Source organism: Rattus rattus, chromosome 18 (genome assembly GCF_011064425.1).
Source record: "Rattus rattus isolate New Zealand chromosome 18, Rrattus_CSIRO_v1, whole genome shotgun sequence".
Lineage (NCBI taxonomy): Eukaryota > Metazoa > Chordata > Mammalia > Rodentia > Muridae > Rattus > Rattus rattus.
Genome location: NC_046171.1, coordinates 43,259,366 through 43,276,530, shown reverse-complemented (window position 1 = coordinate 43,276,530; position 17,165 = coordinate 43,259,366). Strand labels below are relative to the sequence as shown.

At 46.1% G+C, this 17,165-nt stretch overlaps 1 pseudogene; it reads left to right on the top strand.

Moving 5' to 3' along the window:
- The first annotated feature begins 7,463 nt into the window (after nucleotides 1-7,463).
- Nucleotides 7,464-8,331, top strand: LOC116887207 (annotated as a pseudogene).
- The last annotated feature ends 8,834 nt before the right edge of the window (nucleotides 8,332-17,165 follow it).

Here is a 17,165-nt window from a genome sequence, read left to right as displayed (position 1 = left end):
AACACAGACAAGACAACCGCGGTACCTTTCTCGAGCTGCCACTCCTCTGATTCACCACTCTCCCACAAGAGGTGAGTTTCCTGGCCAATGCACCAGATGTGAGGTCAGAATCGAACCTCTTGCAGGAACTCTTGAAGGAGACTCACAGAGGCGGTGATCGATGCAAAAGCAAGAGGAGTTTAATCATTCCGACATGTCAGGGTCATCTCACTTCAAGGAGAGATGACCCTGAGCAGATTCTAACAGAGAGTTATATATCCTGCAAACGACTGGGGCAGAATTTGCACAACGGTAACTAGGCAGGATGCTATGAGGACTTGGTGAAGCAAAAAAACTTTCAGATTGGACTCGGTGTACCATTCAAGACTTGGGACGGGGAGGGGGGAGATCGGTTGGAAGCCACAGGTTGCTTTGCGTGACAGTTTTGCTTGCGGCTGTTCCAGGTACTAAATCAGCTTTTTTTTCTTCCTGGAAGGGAGGGGTCCTTGTGCTCGGAGGTTTGTGGTGCGAATTTTCCCACTGCCCCCAGATTGGCCCCAACTCTGGCTCCTTCACCAGAAGATGAGAACAGATTGCTAGTGTGAGGCCAAGCAGAGCAAAAAAGTCAGAAGCTGAGAGAAAAACCACATTGAACCAGCTTGGGGAGGAGTTTTAAGCCAGAACAGCCGAGTTGACTAGCCAGCCAGTTCAGAAAGAACGAGGAAGGGAGGAAGGGTGAGCTTATTCGGCAGCAAGTCTCAGAGGCTGAGAACACTCTAGGTGTAGACTAGATTGCACAGAGGCTAGAAGCTTCCAGGAGACTAGTCCTAGGTTAGCAGATGGGGGGAGGTAAGTCTCCAGGATACATCAGGAGAATAAGTTACGTTTTCAATAGGTTCCCTCTCCGAACTATAAGCCCCAAATTAAATGCTGTTTTACAAGGTGCCTTGGTCATAGTACCTCTTCCTTCATGGCAATTTGAAAAGTAAGACACTGAGGAAGAACACGTCATGTTCAAAGATGGCTCCGTGTGTAAGGCACTTCTCACACTAGCCTGGAGATCTGAGTTCAACCCCCAGAGCCCATGTATAGGTTAGAAAAAGAGAATGGAGACCTACAAGGTTGTCCTCTGACTTACACGTGTGCACCGTGGCACCAGGGCTGCTGTTTTTCTAGTACTGTGGGGGTTTGAATTGAAATGACACTTATAGCTCATATATTTGCATATTTAGTCCCAGTTAGATGGATGTATGGAGGGATTAGGAGGTGTGGCCTTGTTGGAGATGTGTTCATGGGGACTTTACATTTTCCAAAGACCAGATCAGGCCCAGAATGTCTCTGTCTTTGTCTTCCTGCTGTCTGTAAAGCCCTCAGCTCCATCACCACGCATGGCTGCTTCCCACAATGATGATCCCTAATGCTCTGAAACTATAAGCAAGCCCCTAATTAAATGCATGCTTCCTTATTTATTTATTTATTTATTTATTTAATCTGAGACAAGGTTTCTCTGTGTAGCTCTGGCTGCACTGGAACTGGCTTTACGGACCAGGCTGTCCTTGAACTCAGAGATCTGCCTGTCTCTGCCTCCTGAACACTGGGATTAAAGGTATAGCCGTGGGCTGGAGAGATGGCTCAGGGGTTAAGAGCACTGACTGCTCTTCCTGAGTTCAATTCCGTGCAACCACATGGTGACTCACAACCATCTCTAATGAGATCTGATGCCCTCTTCTGGTGTGTCTGAAGACATCGACAGTGTATTCATATACATAAAATAAATAAACCTTAAAAAAAAAAAGGTGTGGCCACCACAGCCACTATAGATATAGTTCTTCTTTTTTCTCTGGATATTTCTGTAAAAAGTTTGCCAATTTTACTTATCTTTGTTTACTTATCAATTTTTTTTGTCTCATTGATTCTTTGCATTTTTTTTACAGTTTCCACTTCATTAATTTCTGCCTGATCTTAATTATTCCTTCCTACCTACTGATCCAAGTTTGGATTGTCCTTTTTCCCAGGCCCTAAGCTCTATTATTAAGTTAGTCACAATGTCACTGTTTTTTCTTTTTTTCTTTTGGGTTCGTTTTTGCTTGTTTGTTTTGCTCTTGGTTTTTATCTTCCCTGTATTACCTTGCCTGTGTGTATTATACCACATACTTACCAGTGCCCGTGGGGATCAGAAGGGAGCAGTGGAAGTAGAATTACAGATGTTTGTGAGCCACGTGTGAGTGCTAGAAACCAAACCTGGGTCCTCTCAGCTTTTAACCACCGATCCAACCCTCCCCCAATTTCTTTCTTTCTTTCTTTCTTTCTTTCTTTCTTTTTTTTTTTTTTTTTTTTAGATTTATTTATTTATTTATTTAATGTATCTGAGTGTTCTGCCTGCGTATACACCTGCATGCCAGAAGAGGGCGTCAGATCCCATTACAGATGGTCGTGAGCCACCATGTGGTTGCTAGGAATTCAACTCAGGACCTCTGGAAGAGCAGCCAGTACTCTTAACCGCCGAGCCATCTCTCCAGCCCCATTCCCTAGTTTCTTAATGTAGCTCTTCCCTAATTTCTTCAGTGATACATTTATATCCAATAGTGTGTAGGGTTTTTTTTTTAACTTTTTAAGATTTGTTATTTATTATTTTATGTATACGAGTGTTTTGCTTACATGTATGTCAGTGCACAACGTGCATGCAGTACTCACAGAGACCAGAAGAGGGCGTTGATTCTCCTGGGACTTGGAACCATCATCCGAGTTCTTACAATCCTGTCAGGCTCCTCTGAAGGAGCAGCCAGTGCTTCTCGCCGCTGAGCGGTCTCTCCAGCCCCACGGTCTCCAGCCCCACAGAGTACCTTCATCTTTTCTAACTACTCTTGACTTGATGTCTAGTTTGTCAGGTAAATTTGAACAGTGGTAGCTGCCTTTGTTTTATTTTGTTTGTTTGTTTGTTTTGTTTTCTCTCTCTTTTTTTCCTGGTCCCATTTACTTAGACTATCTTTTTTTCCATTTTTTTCTCTCTAACGTCGTGTCTGTCTCTTATGATGAGGTGTTTTCCTTGGAGACAATAAATCGAGGATCCTGCATTTTAATGGCTTCTGGCAGTCGGCTGCCTTCTGGTTGGGGAGTTGAGACCACTTATATTCAAACTATTGAAATGTGTGTTGGTCCCTGTTATTCGGTGTATTTTGTACGGTAGCTTTCCTATCCCTCCCTGCTTATTCTGGCTTGGTTTGCTCTTTCCTGTCATCTGATGGATGTGTTTGTCTTTCTCTACAGTCTGAAAGATTTTTTTTAATAATTTATTTTTATTTTATGTGCATTGGTATTTTTGCCTGTATGTCTGTCTGTGTGAGAGTGTCAGATCTGGGAGTTACAGGCAGTTGTGAGCTGCAGTGTGGGTACCAGGAATTGAACCTGGGTCCTCTGGAAGAGCAGTCAGTGCTCTTAATTGCTGAGCCATCTCTCCGGCCCTGAAAGATTCTTTCAAGGAACTCTGTACATCTTAGTAAGACCATGAATTCCTTAGTCTGTCTTTACCACCTAGTTTTTCTTTCTCCTGTTATAACAGCATTGGGGTCCAAGAATTGCAGAACAGCGGTACCCCAGACTTGGAATATACAAAGGCAAAGAGTGTTTATTCAGCTGAATTTCCTGCATGTAGAGGTCTTCCCGTTTGAGAATGGAGACCTCTGGTGGACTCCTGAGCCCAGCTTTTACTGTCACTGAGGGGAATTCCTTTTACCTTGATTGGTTAGCTAGAGCTCTAGAGGTCGGCTGATTTTCAATTGGTTAGGCTCTGGAATCTTCTCAGGGGGTTGCTTACTCATTCTAGCTACCTAGTCTTGCGTCAGGCCAGACAACAAGGTATCCTCCGATTGGCTGCCCAAGGCTGTGTTCGCATTTGAGTCTCCCAAATGCCAGTTTGCAGCCTGTCATGGAGTCAGGCTGGTTCTGGCTAACTCAGTCCTCCCAACAGAACAAGATTTAGGGAATGCATTGCCCTGGGTGGAGTTTGAACCAGCTACCTTTGGAGTGAGTATCTGTCAGCACCTGCACTGTGGAGGAGTTCGTTCCTCCCATGTATTCTCTCGGCTTTTCTTGGCTGAGCTAGTCCTTTGTGTTGGAGAGGACTATGGAAAGCCTTGGCTTTCTGCAGACATCTGTCCTCCACAGCACTGGCATGTGACGGGGGGAGGGCTGGTTACAAGTCATTGCTTGGTGGTTGGTTTCCATATACTTCACTCAGCACCACCCACCACACACACACACACACACACACACACACACACACACACACACACACACACACACACACAGTGCCTCAATCTGTCTTCCCAGGTGTGAGGAGAAGATGGCCGCCGCTCTCACTTGCTTGGGCTGGCTAACCCAGGTGTCAATCTGTGTCTGTCTGCAGTAGCTCCCCCTTGAGGTCTTCCCTAGCTGGTCACATTCAGTCACAGATGCTGTCTCTGGCAGAAAGACTGCAGTGTGTTTTTCTCTCACAAACTTTCATGGGTGAGCTTTCTCATCTGACACTTTGTTTGCATAAACCCCTCGTTTATGCAGATCTGGGGAAAGCAGACCTAGGACTTCACCCACACTAGACGAGTGTGCTACCAAGCTCTTGAGCCCCATCTCCAGCCATTGAGTAAAATCACAGAAAACCATCACAGGCAGGAATGGTTGAGAGGCATTTTTTGAGTGCGGTGGTTACACATCGGTCTGGGAGATCGATTGTGTGTTTTACACTCACCGGTATCTCCTCAGACCACCACATCCAAGCGTTCAATGCCCCCCAGCTAGCGGCTAGACTATTGGACCGCACTATCATTTACCAAACCTAGAGCTGTGGGATTTACAAAATATCCAAACACTGGTATAAACAAGCATATGTTTGTATGGAGAAGTCAATCTCAAAAGAACCAGAGGTTTGACAATATAATAGGGTTAAAGACATGTTGCTAGCCTGGTGTGCTGGTGCACGGCTGTGGGGTTAGAGGGCAGGACTGTATGTCCAGCTGTAAGACCCAGACCTTTGGTCAGTGGTACTTACTTCAAGATGCCCCAGAGTGAGACACCAAGATGGAGATTGATGCAAAAGCAAGAGGTTTATTTTCCCTCAAAGTGAGTGACTAGAAGGTGACCCCGAATGGCTATTACAAGCAGTTTTTATACTTTTTAGGGGCACAGGTTACACCAGCAAGGTTACAGTCCAAACTTATTGGCTAAGCATCGGTCAGTACATTCTGAGAATTTTCTACTCAAGAACGTGTCTATGGGTGGAGAATGGAACCTGGCCTAGCTTTGCCCTGAGGGCTGGAGGGTGTAAGGCTGGCAAAAACCCCTAGGGTCCTTCACAGACGGTCCTGGAACACATAGCCATCCTCCTGCCTCAGCCAACTGGGATGCTGGGGGTCAGGCTTCACACACACAGACAAGTACTCCACCACTGGAGTATGCCTCTCAGCCTACTGTGTCACTGCTTGCCAAGATCACCGACCTACAATTTAAAGAAGGGAGGGTTTATTTTTGTCTCATAGTTCCAAGGTACAGTTCATCTTGGCAAGGAAGGCACGATGGCAGCCGGTCACATTGCATCCGTAGTAGGGAGCAGAGAGAGAATGAAAGTGAACTGGACTCACTTTCTGCTTTTAATTCTGTGGGGGATCCCTGATGCGTTTATAAAAAGATAAAGAGGATTTGTGGTGAGGTATGGGGGAAGGGGTGCCTCTAAGGACCCATGCTGAGGCATCCCTTCCCCCTGAGGGACCAGTCACACGACGGTATATTCAGGGCATGTTCAGGGCATAGAGAGGGAAGTTAAGAGGGCAGTAGGGGTAGAGAAAGGGAGAGCGACGGAAAGACAGAGACAGACAGACAATGAAGACAAGTAGAGGAATAGAGGCCGACCATGAGCAAGTTGGGGGGGCGGAGAGTGGGAGCAGGAAAGCAAGAGCAAGAGAGGAGCAAGAGAGAACAAGAGAGGAGGGCAAACAGCCCCTTTTATAGTGTCAGGCTTACCTGGCTGTTGCCAGGTAACTGTGGGGCGGAGCTTAGACAGAATGCTAAGGACCCCAGCCCATGGAATAATGCCAACCACAGTTAGAGAGCATCTTCCTGTTTCAGATACCCTAAGCTAGAAACTCCTCCAAGGCAGGGCCAGCGATGTGTTTCCTAGGTGACTGTAGATCTGTCAAACTGAAAGGCAAGCTTAGTGGATAAACCTACTGACTGTTCTCAGTGCGTGCGCCTACTGACTGTTCTCAGTGCGCGCGCCCACTGACTGTTCTCAGTGCGCACGCCTACTGACTGTTCTCAGTCGGCGTGCCTACTGACTGTTCTCAGTCTTCTCAGGCGTGCCCACTGGCTGTTCTCAATCTTGCGCCCACTGACTGTTCTCAGTCTGGCGTGCCTACTGACTGTTCTCAATCTTGGCGCCCACAACTTTCTCAGCCTTGCGCCACTGGCTATTCTCAGTGCCTGCTCCCTAATGACTGTTCTCAGTCGTGTGCCTGCACTGGCTGTTCTCCTCGGTGCGCGTGCCCACTGACTGTTCTCAGTCTTGCGCGCCTACTGACTGTTCTCAGTGCGCGCGCCCACTGACTGTTCTCAGTGCGCACGCCTACTGACTGTTCTCAGTGCGCGTGCCCACTGACTGTTCTCAGTGCGCGCGCCTACTGACTGTTCTCAGTGCGCGTGCCTACTGACTGTTCTCAGTGCGCGCGCCCACTGACTGTTCTCAGCGCGCGCGCCCACTGACTGTTCTCAGTGCGCGCGCCCACTGACTGTTCTCAGTGCGCGCGCCCACTGACTGTTCTCAGTGCGTGCGCCTACTGACTGTTCTCAGTGCGTGCGCCTACTGACTGTTCTCAGTTCCTGCACCTACTGACTGTTCTTTCAGCCTTCAGTTTTGCCTCTGCTCCACACTACCCAAGGAGTGGTTCTGAAATGCAAGGTCTGATCTTGACGTTCCGTCGTTTACAATCTTGAGATGGAATGGGAGTGTAGCTTGGTGGTAAATGCATGCTCAGCATACACAAGATTGTGCGCTCAACCTCCAGCAACACAGGCCAGTTCTCCTATTACTTGGGAGGCAGAAGCAGGGAATTGACAGGAAGTGGAAGCCAGCTTGGACTACACAGCAAGAACCAGGACCCTGTCTTAAACAAAACAGAACCTAGGCTACATGGTACACGCTTGTAATCACAGAACTTGGGAGATGAGGAAGGTAAGGATCAGGTGTTCAAAGGCATTCTCGGGGTTGGGGATTTAGCTCAGTGGTAGAGCGCTTGCCTAGGAAGCGCAAGGCCCTGGGTTCGGTCCCCAGCTCCGGAAAAAAAAGAACCAAAAAAAAAAAAAAAGGCATTCTCAGCTACCTCAGACCTGTCTCAAAATACGATGGTGATGATGACGACGATGACAATGATGACGACAACAACGACGAAGATGACAAAAAAATAAAGCCTTCTTAAAAACAACAACAACAGGCCCGGAGGTCGAGCTGGGGCCCGCCGGGCCCCATCCCCAGCCCTAGTGGAGATGAGTTCTACTCAGAGCGTCTCAGGCACTCCAGCACGGCCTCTGCCACGCAACAAGCATGTGTCTCGGGTGGCAGACCCTCGTTCACCTAGTGCTGGCATCCAGCGCACTCCTATTCAGGTGGAGAGCTCGCCACAGCCAAACCCACCTGCAGAACAGCTGAACAGTCTCAAACAGGCGCAAGACCCAGATCCCCGCTCTCCTACTCTTGGCATTGCGCGGACACCCATGAAGATCAGTGGTCCAGACTCTCAGTGCCCACTGGTGAAAGAGCTGAGCGAAGTGTTCGAGACCGAAGTGTCCGAGACAGAAGTGTCCGAATCGATTTCCTCTCCAGTGCTTGGTCTGCCCCAGGAAACCCCTTTATCTTCTGAACTGGACCTGCCTCCGGATCCGGATCCCCAGGTTCTAAGCGCAGTAGACGGAAGACAAACAAGGTTCTAGGGAGGTCCCCTCTCACCATCCTGCAGGATGACAACTCCCCTGGGACCTTGACACTACGACAGGGTAAGCGGCCTTCTGCCCTAAGTGAAAATGTTAAGGACCTAAAGGAAGGAGTCATTGGAACTGGAAGGTTTCTGAAAGCTGGAGGTGGAGCATGGGAGCAAAACGAGGACCATGACAAGGAGAATCAGCATTTTGCTTTGATGGAGAGCTAGGTCTCTGCTGGATTCTTCCCCAAGAGCACCGAGGAAAGTCCTGTTTTCTGATTCCACTCAGGCTACCAACTCTGGTATTTGGACACTATTCTTTTATGTTCGTGTGTTTCCTGTATATTAAAGTAGATGATTTTACGTGATGTTTTAAGACGTTAAAAAAAAAAAAAAACAACAACAAAAAAAAAAAAAAAAAAAAAAACAAGCAAAGATCCTTCTCAGCTTGGATGACTCCTGTACTTTTGTTTTGGGGGTTGTTTTGGTTTTTTTAGACAGGGTCTCTTCCCTTTAGCCCTGGCTATCCTGGGACTCTCTAAATAGAGCAGGCTAGCCTCAAACTCACAGAGAAACTCTGCTTCTGCTTCCCTAATGCTGGGATAAGAGGCTTGGTCCACTGGCAGTGGCGGTGGCGCACACCTTTGATCCCAGTATCAAAAGGCAGAGGCAGGCAGATCTCCAGTCCTTAGTTTAAGCCCGGTCTACAAAGTGAGTTCCAGGACAACCAAGGCTACACAAGGAAACCTTGTGTCAAAAAAATAAAAGAATAACAAAAAAAAAGAGGCGTGCCCCACCACAGCCCATCTCCTGTGCACCCAGGCTTGGTGCCGTAAACTGTTGGAAGCGTGGGTGATGTTCTCATCTGTACTGGAACCATTCTGTGTCGCCCCCTCTAAAGACCCACGTCCCTGTGCTTGCCTCTGTAATTCCGTTCCATGGACTGCTGTCTTCTCGCAGTCTGGGCTCCTTAAAAGAAGGAAATGTGTTTTCTTATTTTATTTTATTTTATTTTATCCCCAGGTCCCTATAAATTAACCAGCGCACAGAAAGGTCTCAGTAAATTAATCACTGCAAGAAATTGCCAGGATCCGGTCTTGGGAAGGCTTTTTTCTCTAATTCTGACTATTCACTTTGTCTAGAATTTATTAGCCTGCTGACAGCGCGTAGGGGGCAGCTGTTTAACATCAGCAGCAATCGCGGGAATGTTTTCAAGTGACTCTTAAAGTAGGATCTGACTAATCCCTCCACATAACATCAGGAAGGTTCTTTCTTTCCTTTCTATCTTCCTTTATTTCTTTCCTTTAATCCAGAACACATCCTGAACTCAAAATAAAAAGTCAAGAAGACGAAAGACACAATTTAAAAAAAAAAAAAAACAGGTTATGAATTTGAGCAGAGTTCTCAAACCAAATAAAAATAGCTATAAATTCCTTTAAAGGTCCGACGTCCTTAGTGCTTAGGAAAATGCACATTAAAACTACTTAGATACGGTGGCTTATTGATTTATCTCATCTGGACCTTACGAGGCTGGCTGCTCACAGCTTAGCACAACTTCTTCCACAGTATGGTTTGTCCTATGAGCTTTCGAAGGAAAATGGTGGCCCTTATTCCTCTCAGCTGAACAGGTTGTGAAAATGGGGGTCTCCATCTTAAATGAAACCCAAAGGCCTTCAGTAAGGCAACCGGAACCAACTCTTCCACATTTGAGGAGCTGCTCTGGGGAGGGGCTGCTCCCCTCGCCCGTACCAAAGAGAAGTTCCGTGGAAGCCCACTAGGACAGAGGAGCCCCAACTCAGATAAACCTGGATCCTTGACTTCGACCCAGAAAAAAAGTTTCCCAATGAGCCAGTACGAAACGGAGTTAGTTTATTAAGAAGAGACAGAGAGGAGCCCAGGAAAAGAATTAGCCAGACTTACATACTCATGTGTGCACCTGGGCCCCTTGAGGGAGAGTCACAAATTCAGTGGCTTAGTGGTAGACAGATACGCCATTTTGATGACTCTCCGGTTAGAACACAGTTACTTTTTTTTTCCAAGTGAGATTATAGGTAGCTCCAGAGATGCCTCAAATGGGACCATAATTGACTGAGGTAAAAACCGGGAGCGTTTAGAGCTATACAAGGGTTTAGGATGTGCCTTTTACTATACATTGCCCTAGGAGGCACCCCGCACCGTACCTCACCTCCTACACACATATTCCTTCCTTCCTTCTTCCTTCCTTCCTTCCTTCCTTCCTTCCTTCCTTCCTTCTTTACTTATCTTTTCATAAAACACAACAATGGACACAACTTCCCCACATAGTTTGGGTAAGAATGGCCCTCATTTGAAGAGATGGCTCAGTGGTTAAGGGCACTGACTGCTCTTCCAGAGGTCATGAGTTCAATTCCCACATGGTGGCTCACAACCATCTGTAATGAGATCTGATGCCCTCTTCTGGTGTGTCTGAAAACAGCTACAGTGTACTCACATACCTAAAATAAATAAATCTTTAAAAAAATATGAATATGAATGCTTGGTCCCTAGTTGGTGGAACTGTTCAGGAAGGATTAGGAGGCGTGGCGTTTTGGAAGAGGTATGTACTGAGTTTCAAATGTCCATGCCATGCCCAGTCTCTCTCTCTCTCTCAGCCTCCAACTTTCTGATAAGATGTGCCCCCAGTTAAATGCTTTCATTTATAAGTTGTCTCTTCACAGCAATAGAACAGTGACTGAGACTCCCCCCCACAAGGGGCTGTGCAATGACTAATCTCAGCTGTCAGTGTGGTAAGAGGAACACTGAGGACTGTCCCCATACGATTGTTTGTAGGCATGTCTATGGGGCATGCTAGTTGATATTGATTTTTTATTGCTAATTGATATAAGAGGGCCCGGCCCACCGTGGGTGATACCATCCCCAGGTCAGTGGGTCTGAGATGTATAAGAAAGGTATCTGGGGGTATGGAGAGATGGCTCAGCAGTTAACCGCATATACGGGACTTCCAACGTACCAGAGTTCAATTCACAGCGTCCATTTTGGGTGGTTGGGGGATATAATGCCTTTGACCTCTGAAGAAGTTTGCATTCATTTGCACACACCCACCTACCACATACACATCATTAAAAATAAAGTGAAGAAAAACAAAAGCAGGCAGAGAGAGCAAGCAAGCAGTGTTCTTTCATGGCCTCTGCTATAGCTCCCGCCTCCCCTGCACTTGCTGAGGGACTGCAAGTCGAAATAAACTCCCTCTCTTCCCGCAGGGTTGGGGGTTTGTCTGGTGCTGCCATGTATTCAAATGCTAAATACTGGCTCCCAGAGATCTGGTTGCCTGCCCCATCCCTACACACACACACACACACACACACACACACACACACACTCACACCCCGCAAGCAGGTCCTCACCAAGGGATGCTATATAAACCTCGCTTCCCAATTTAAAGTTAATTGGTTAATAAGGGCTAAAGCCTGTGATTGGACAGGAGGGAGAGAAAGGCAGGACTTGAAGATTGAGCGAAGGGGTCTCAGGAGAGAGGAAAAGAAGAAAGGATACAAAGAGAGAAGGTCACCATGAGAGGAGAGAGATCATGAATGAGTACGTGGCCAGGAGAAACGGCAAGTAGCAAGGGACATTTGGCTGTGATTTCTAAGTTAGAAAAGATCCAAACCTGCCTAATCTAGGCTTCCCACTTGAAAATAAAATACCTGGATTGTGTTTTCTATATGGGCTAGCTAGGATAAGTAATTCTTCTACAAAGTAGACTACAACAGACCTTATCCTTGGACTGTGATCCAAAATAACCTCCTTCTTCCTTCAATTGCCTTTGTCAGGGAATTTCATCAACACGGGGCAGGAAATTAATTCAGGCCCTCTCCCTGACGTGGCATCTGCTGTAAACACATCAGCCTTAGCAGGGTCAGGAAAGGCACAGAGCGGTAGCCAGGGGCACCGCTGCCACGGCACAGCAGTGCCCACAGTCCTGGAGAGTTTCGCATATGCACAATGACTTATGCAGGCACTAATGAGAGTATCCCAGAAACCCCGGGGGTCTGAGGCAGGAGGTAGTGGCCTTAATGAGCCTTGGGACAACTCCACTACACACCAATGTCTATGGGGACATCCCTGGTCCTGATAAAATGGAATAGAGAGATTCTGGTTATCACAAACCCCTGTCTAAAAACCATCCCCAAATTCTTCAGCAGTAAATACTAGTCAGGGAAAATGCAATGCTCGTAAAATTGTCCTTACTTTGTTCTGTGTTTGAGACAGGGTCTCCCTGTATAGAGCCTACTCTGGCCTCAAACTAGTGGTTCTCCTGCCTTCTCTCCCATTCACCTGTATATAAAATTTTATTCTAATTAATTTTAAAATATAATATTATATTTTTAAAACCAGGGTAGAAGGCACAGAGGTATAGATCATAGGTAGAGCATTTGGCTTCCATGAGTAAAGCTTTGGCTTTGATCCCTGGTAGCACCAGAGAGAGAGAGAGAGAGAAAGAGAGACAGAGAGAGACAGAGAGAGAGAGAAGGGAAGAAGAAAAGGAGGCTGGGTGGTTGGTTGAATACATAGGAAGCATGAAGACCTCAGTTCAAATCCCCAGAACCCATGTAAACAACTAGGCATGGCTAAGTGTGCATGGAATCCCAGTGCTGTGGGGGCAGGGAGAGTGAGAGAAAATGCAGGAGAGACCTGTCAGCCCCCAACATAGCTCCAGCTTCCTTGAGAGACTGTCCATGCGTCAGAGGAATAAGAGAGAGAGAGAGAGAGAGAGAGAGAGAGAGAGAGAGAGAGAGCGCAGGAGGGCCAGCACCATGTCTTCTGACCACTGCACACATGCACAGTTGTGTATATCTGCACATACATGTATGATATATACATGTACCACACTTGCTAATATGCATACACATACATACACACTCACAAAAGGGAGGAAGAAGGGTAGGAAGGAGAAATTACAGTGTCTATGCGGTGTTCTGTGACAAGAAGGTAATGGGGAAGAAAAAAATACCCTAGTTGCTAATCTTTTGCCAAATACTCTTGTGTCAATGATTTCACCTGGGTCTGAGGTCACACCTTTGTGACAAGACAAATTCCAGATGCAGAGTTTTGCCCTCAGACACAGACAAGTGTACCTCTGCCTTGACTATCCTGAAACTTACTCTGTTGACCAAGCTGGTGTCGAACTCAGAGTCCACCTGCATCGGCCTTCTAATTGCTGGCATTAAAGGCACGCGTCACCACCACCACCAGGCAGCGACTTCAGTGCTTGTGTACTGGACTCCATCTTCCCTTTCTGTTTCAACTCTGTGCTTGGGAAGTTGTGAAGACTTAGGGTGGTAGGCTACACACTGCCCCTGGCTGCGGAAGGTCTCGCTATCCATTGTGCAGTTCAGGACACCTGGCCGGGTCTTCACACTGGAAACAATGTATATGTCCAAAGCCAGAACAGAAAAAACTTGGTAATCTACTGGCTACTGTTTAATTAGGGGCTAAAGCTGTGGCGCAGTTAGCAAGTTTCCACATTCTAAAGATTCTGTCTTACCGAAAGAAAGGAGAAAATCAGGGAGCAGGACACCTCCCAAGAGGGGGTAATTTAATTAAATTTCAAAAAGCAATGGTTCTTTCTTTCTTTCTTTCTTTCTTTCTTTCTTTCTTTCTTTCTTTCTTTCTTTCTTTCTTTCTATAGATAATGTTTCTCTGTTTCTCTGTGTCGCCCTGGCTGTCCTGGAACTAGGTTTGTTAAACCAGGCTAGCCTTTAACTTGACTTCACAAGTTAACTTTAAAAACTGGGTGATAGGGGTTGGGGATTTGGCTCAGTGGTAGAGCGCTTGCCTAGCAACCGCAAGGCCCTGGGTTCGGTCCCCGGGTGATCCAGGGGTTGGGAATTTAGCTCAGTGGTAGACCACTTGCCTAGCAAGCGCAAGGCCCTGGGTTCGGCCCCCAGCTCCGAAAAAAAGAAGAAGAAGAAAAAAAAACAAAAACTGGGTGATCCAAGCATGCATATAGATCTCAGCACTTTGGGAGAAGAAATGAGAAGATCATGTATTCAAAACCAGCCTTGGCTCTATAGCAAGACCCTGTTTCCAAAACCCCAATAAGTAACTATAATATTAATTAGCTTACAACATTCATGTTTCTATTTCTATGTCCGTTTTTCTACAACTGTAACAAAATATCTATGGTTAACAATTCAGAAGGAGGAAAGGGTTATTTTTGTCTGGAGTTGGGACCAGTGGTAAAGCAGCACCACAGGACAGGAGCCTGGCAGAAGAAGAGTGCTTACTTAATAGCCAGGAAACAAGAAACAGAGGATGCCCAGGTCCCAACATCTCCTTTGAAACCCCCTCAAGGGAATGGCCTCAACAGCCTAAAGATCTCCCATGAGGCCCCATTGGTTAATATTTAAAGTGCATGTCCCCATGAGTGTTCCCAGGGCTTTGTACAGACTGAGTATATTTTACCACTGAGCCAAACCTATAGCCCCTGGCTCTACTTTTAAAGCCTCCTCAAACTTTGAATACCACCAAGCTTTTAATTCATAGGCCTTTGAGAAGTATTAAAGATCTAAATTGAAAGATAGAAGGTGGTAGGGTCCACCTTTAATCCAGAACTCAAGAGGCAGAGGCAGGTGGATGGATCTCTATGAATTCAAGGCCAGCCTGATCTACGAAGCAAGTTCCAGGACAGGCAAGGCTGCACAGAGAAACCCTGGTTTGAAAACAACCAAAAACCCTCTCCCGGAGCTGAAGAGATGGCCCAGAAGTTGGGAGCACTGCTCTTCCAGATGACCCGTGTTTGATTTCCAGCACCTACATGGTAGTTCCTAACCATCCATAACCCCAGTTCCAGGGGATCTGACATGAGCTTTAGGCACAGACACACACAAACAGAGAGCAAACACACACTAAGACAGACAGAGAGAGAGAGCTGGAGAGAGGGCTCAGTGCTTAAGGGCACTGATTGCTCTTCCAGAGGCCCTGAGTTCAAATCCCAGCAACTGCATGGTGGCTCACAACCATCTGTAATGGGATCTGATGCCCTCTTCTGGGGTGTCTGAAGACAGCACAGTGTAGTTATGTATAATAAATAATAAATCTATAGACAGATAGATAGATGATAGGTAGTAGATAGATAGATGATAGATAGGTGATAGATGATAGATAGATGATTGATAGATAGATGATAGATAGATAGATAGATAGTAGATGATAGATAGATGATAATAGATAGATAGATAGATAGATAGATAGATAGATAGTAGATGATAGATAGATGATAATAGATAGATAGATAGATAGATAGATAGATAGATAGATAGATAGATAGATAATCCAAATCACACTCCCGGCTCGTTGTCCTGCTACTAAGAAGGCTGAGAAAGGAGGAGCACTTGAACCCAGAAATTTGTGACCAGCCAGGCCAGGCAACCTTAGCAAGCCGCTCTCTCAGCAAGGAAGGAAGGGGAACTTTAAAGAGTTTTTATTCAGTAGGGCAGTCAGTCAGTACCTTTAACCCCAGCACTCAGGAGGCAAAGAGGATCTCTGTGAGTCTGAGGCCAGCCTGATCTACAAAGGGAGACCCAAGACAGCCAAGGCTACACAGAGGCACTCTGTCTGAAAATGAAGGAAAGAAAGAAAGAAAGAAAGAAAGAAAGAAAGAAAGAAAGAAAGTTTCTGTCATCGGTTTGCTGTCACAGTCTACTTTTCCTGAAGTCTGGGAATCACCACACAAACCACTCAGACACCAATATCAGTCAAACAGGCATGGTTTATTGAATGACACACCTCAAGGCTGATTGATAGAGACTTAGATCAGACTTGGGAGCTGTCTGTAACCTTGAATCAAGACTGTATATGGCTTTTTAAAAAGTTTATTTATATGAGTATCCTGCAACTGTCTTCAGACACACCAGAAGAGGGCATTGGATCCCATTACAGATGATTGTGAGCCACCATGTGGTTGCTGGGAATTGAACTCAGGACCTCTGGAAGAGCAGTCAGTGCTCTTAATCGCTGAGCCATCTCTCCAGCCCTGTATAGGGCTTTTAAACCTGAGATCTACAAACATCTGTGCCAAGTTATTTCACCAATCAGGATTGAGGGGTAGGGATTTCCTTAGGAACACGTCTTTGTTGTACATTTGTCCTGCTCCCATTGGCTGGGGTCTTCAACTAGGGCAGGGACTTGTCTAACATTCATGTCTTAACTTGTCTACCAGGATGGGACATGTCTAACATTCATGTCTTAAACTGCCAATCAGGATGCCAGTTGCCCACATACATGTCTTTTTCTGCCAAGTAGGATGTCAATTCCCAGGGAGGTCTTGGGAACATAAACTTTACTCAACCCCCACTCAAAATGGAAGTCTTACTCCAAATAGTTTCTCATATTGGTGCAGGTGACTGTCTTATGTTGGAGTCCATCCCAGGGGCAGATTATAAAAGCACCTATCATAAAAGCTCACACACAGGTGCAGGAGGTGCTGCTGGGTGGTTGGTTCGGGTCCAAGCTCATTATGGGTAACTCCACGAAGCAGTTCTACTGACTCCTATCGTGTTTGGTTTCCCAGGGCACAGAACATAATAGAATATGTAATTAATCTTGGCACTAGAAAGTTTCCTAGTAACAGCGGAAACATATGAGAAAGTTTTCTTATAATATCAGTAACAGCACAGAATGACAGGCAAGCTAGGTAACTGTTTCCTAGGCCTTAACACTGGACAAACAGAGAATCCTGTCCTTGTACCACATCACTGTGGGGCTGGTGCCGCCATTTTTCTTGGAGAAAACCCAGTGGGTCTCAGGAACTTTCATGGTGTTCAAGGGAGAGGCATGGGCACAGAAGGGTATGTACTTATCTGTAAAGATTTGCTTTAAAACTCTGTGTATGATGGGTGAGGGAAAAAAAAAACCTCTGTGTATAAGCAGGGCAGTCCAGCTGTATGAGCTAATATTTGAATAGATATAAAATAAATATTTTTAAATTACACATATAAAGGCTTTTGTGTTTACTTTTATTTTTCATTTTCTACGGAATTACTAGTTGTTATGGACAAGTGTTTTCCTACAATACCTGAAAAATTAATAGAGAAAATAAATGTGTATTCAAATACTCAGTGTGTGTGTGTGTGTGTGTGTGTGTGTGTGTGTGTGCGCGCGCGCGCGCCTGGTGCCCTCCTCAAAAGAGGGCTTGGTCTCCTGGAACTGGAGTCACAGATCGTGTAAGCCACCACACGGGTGCTG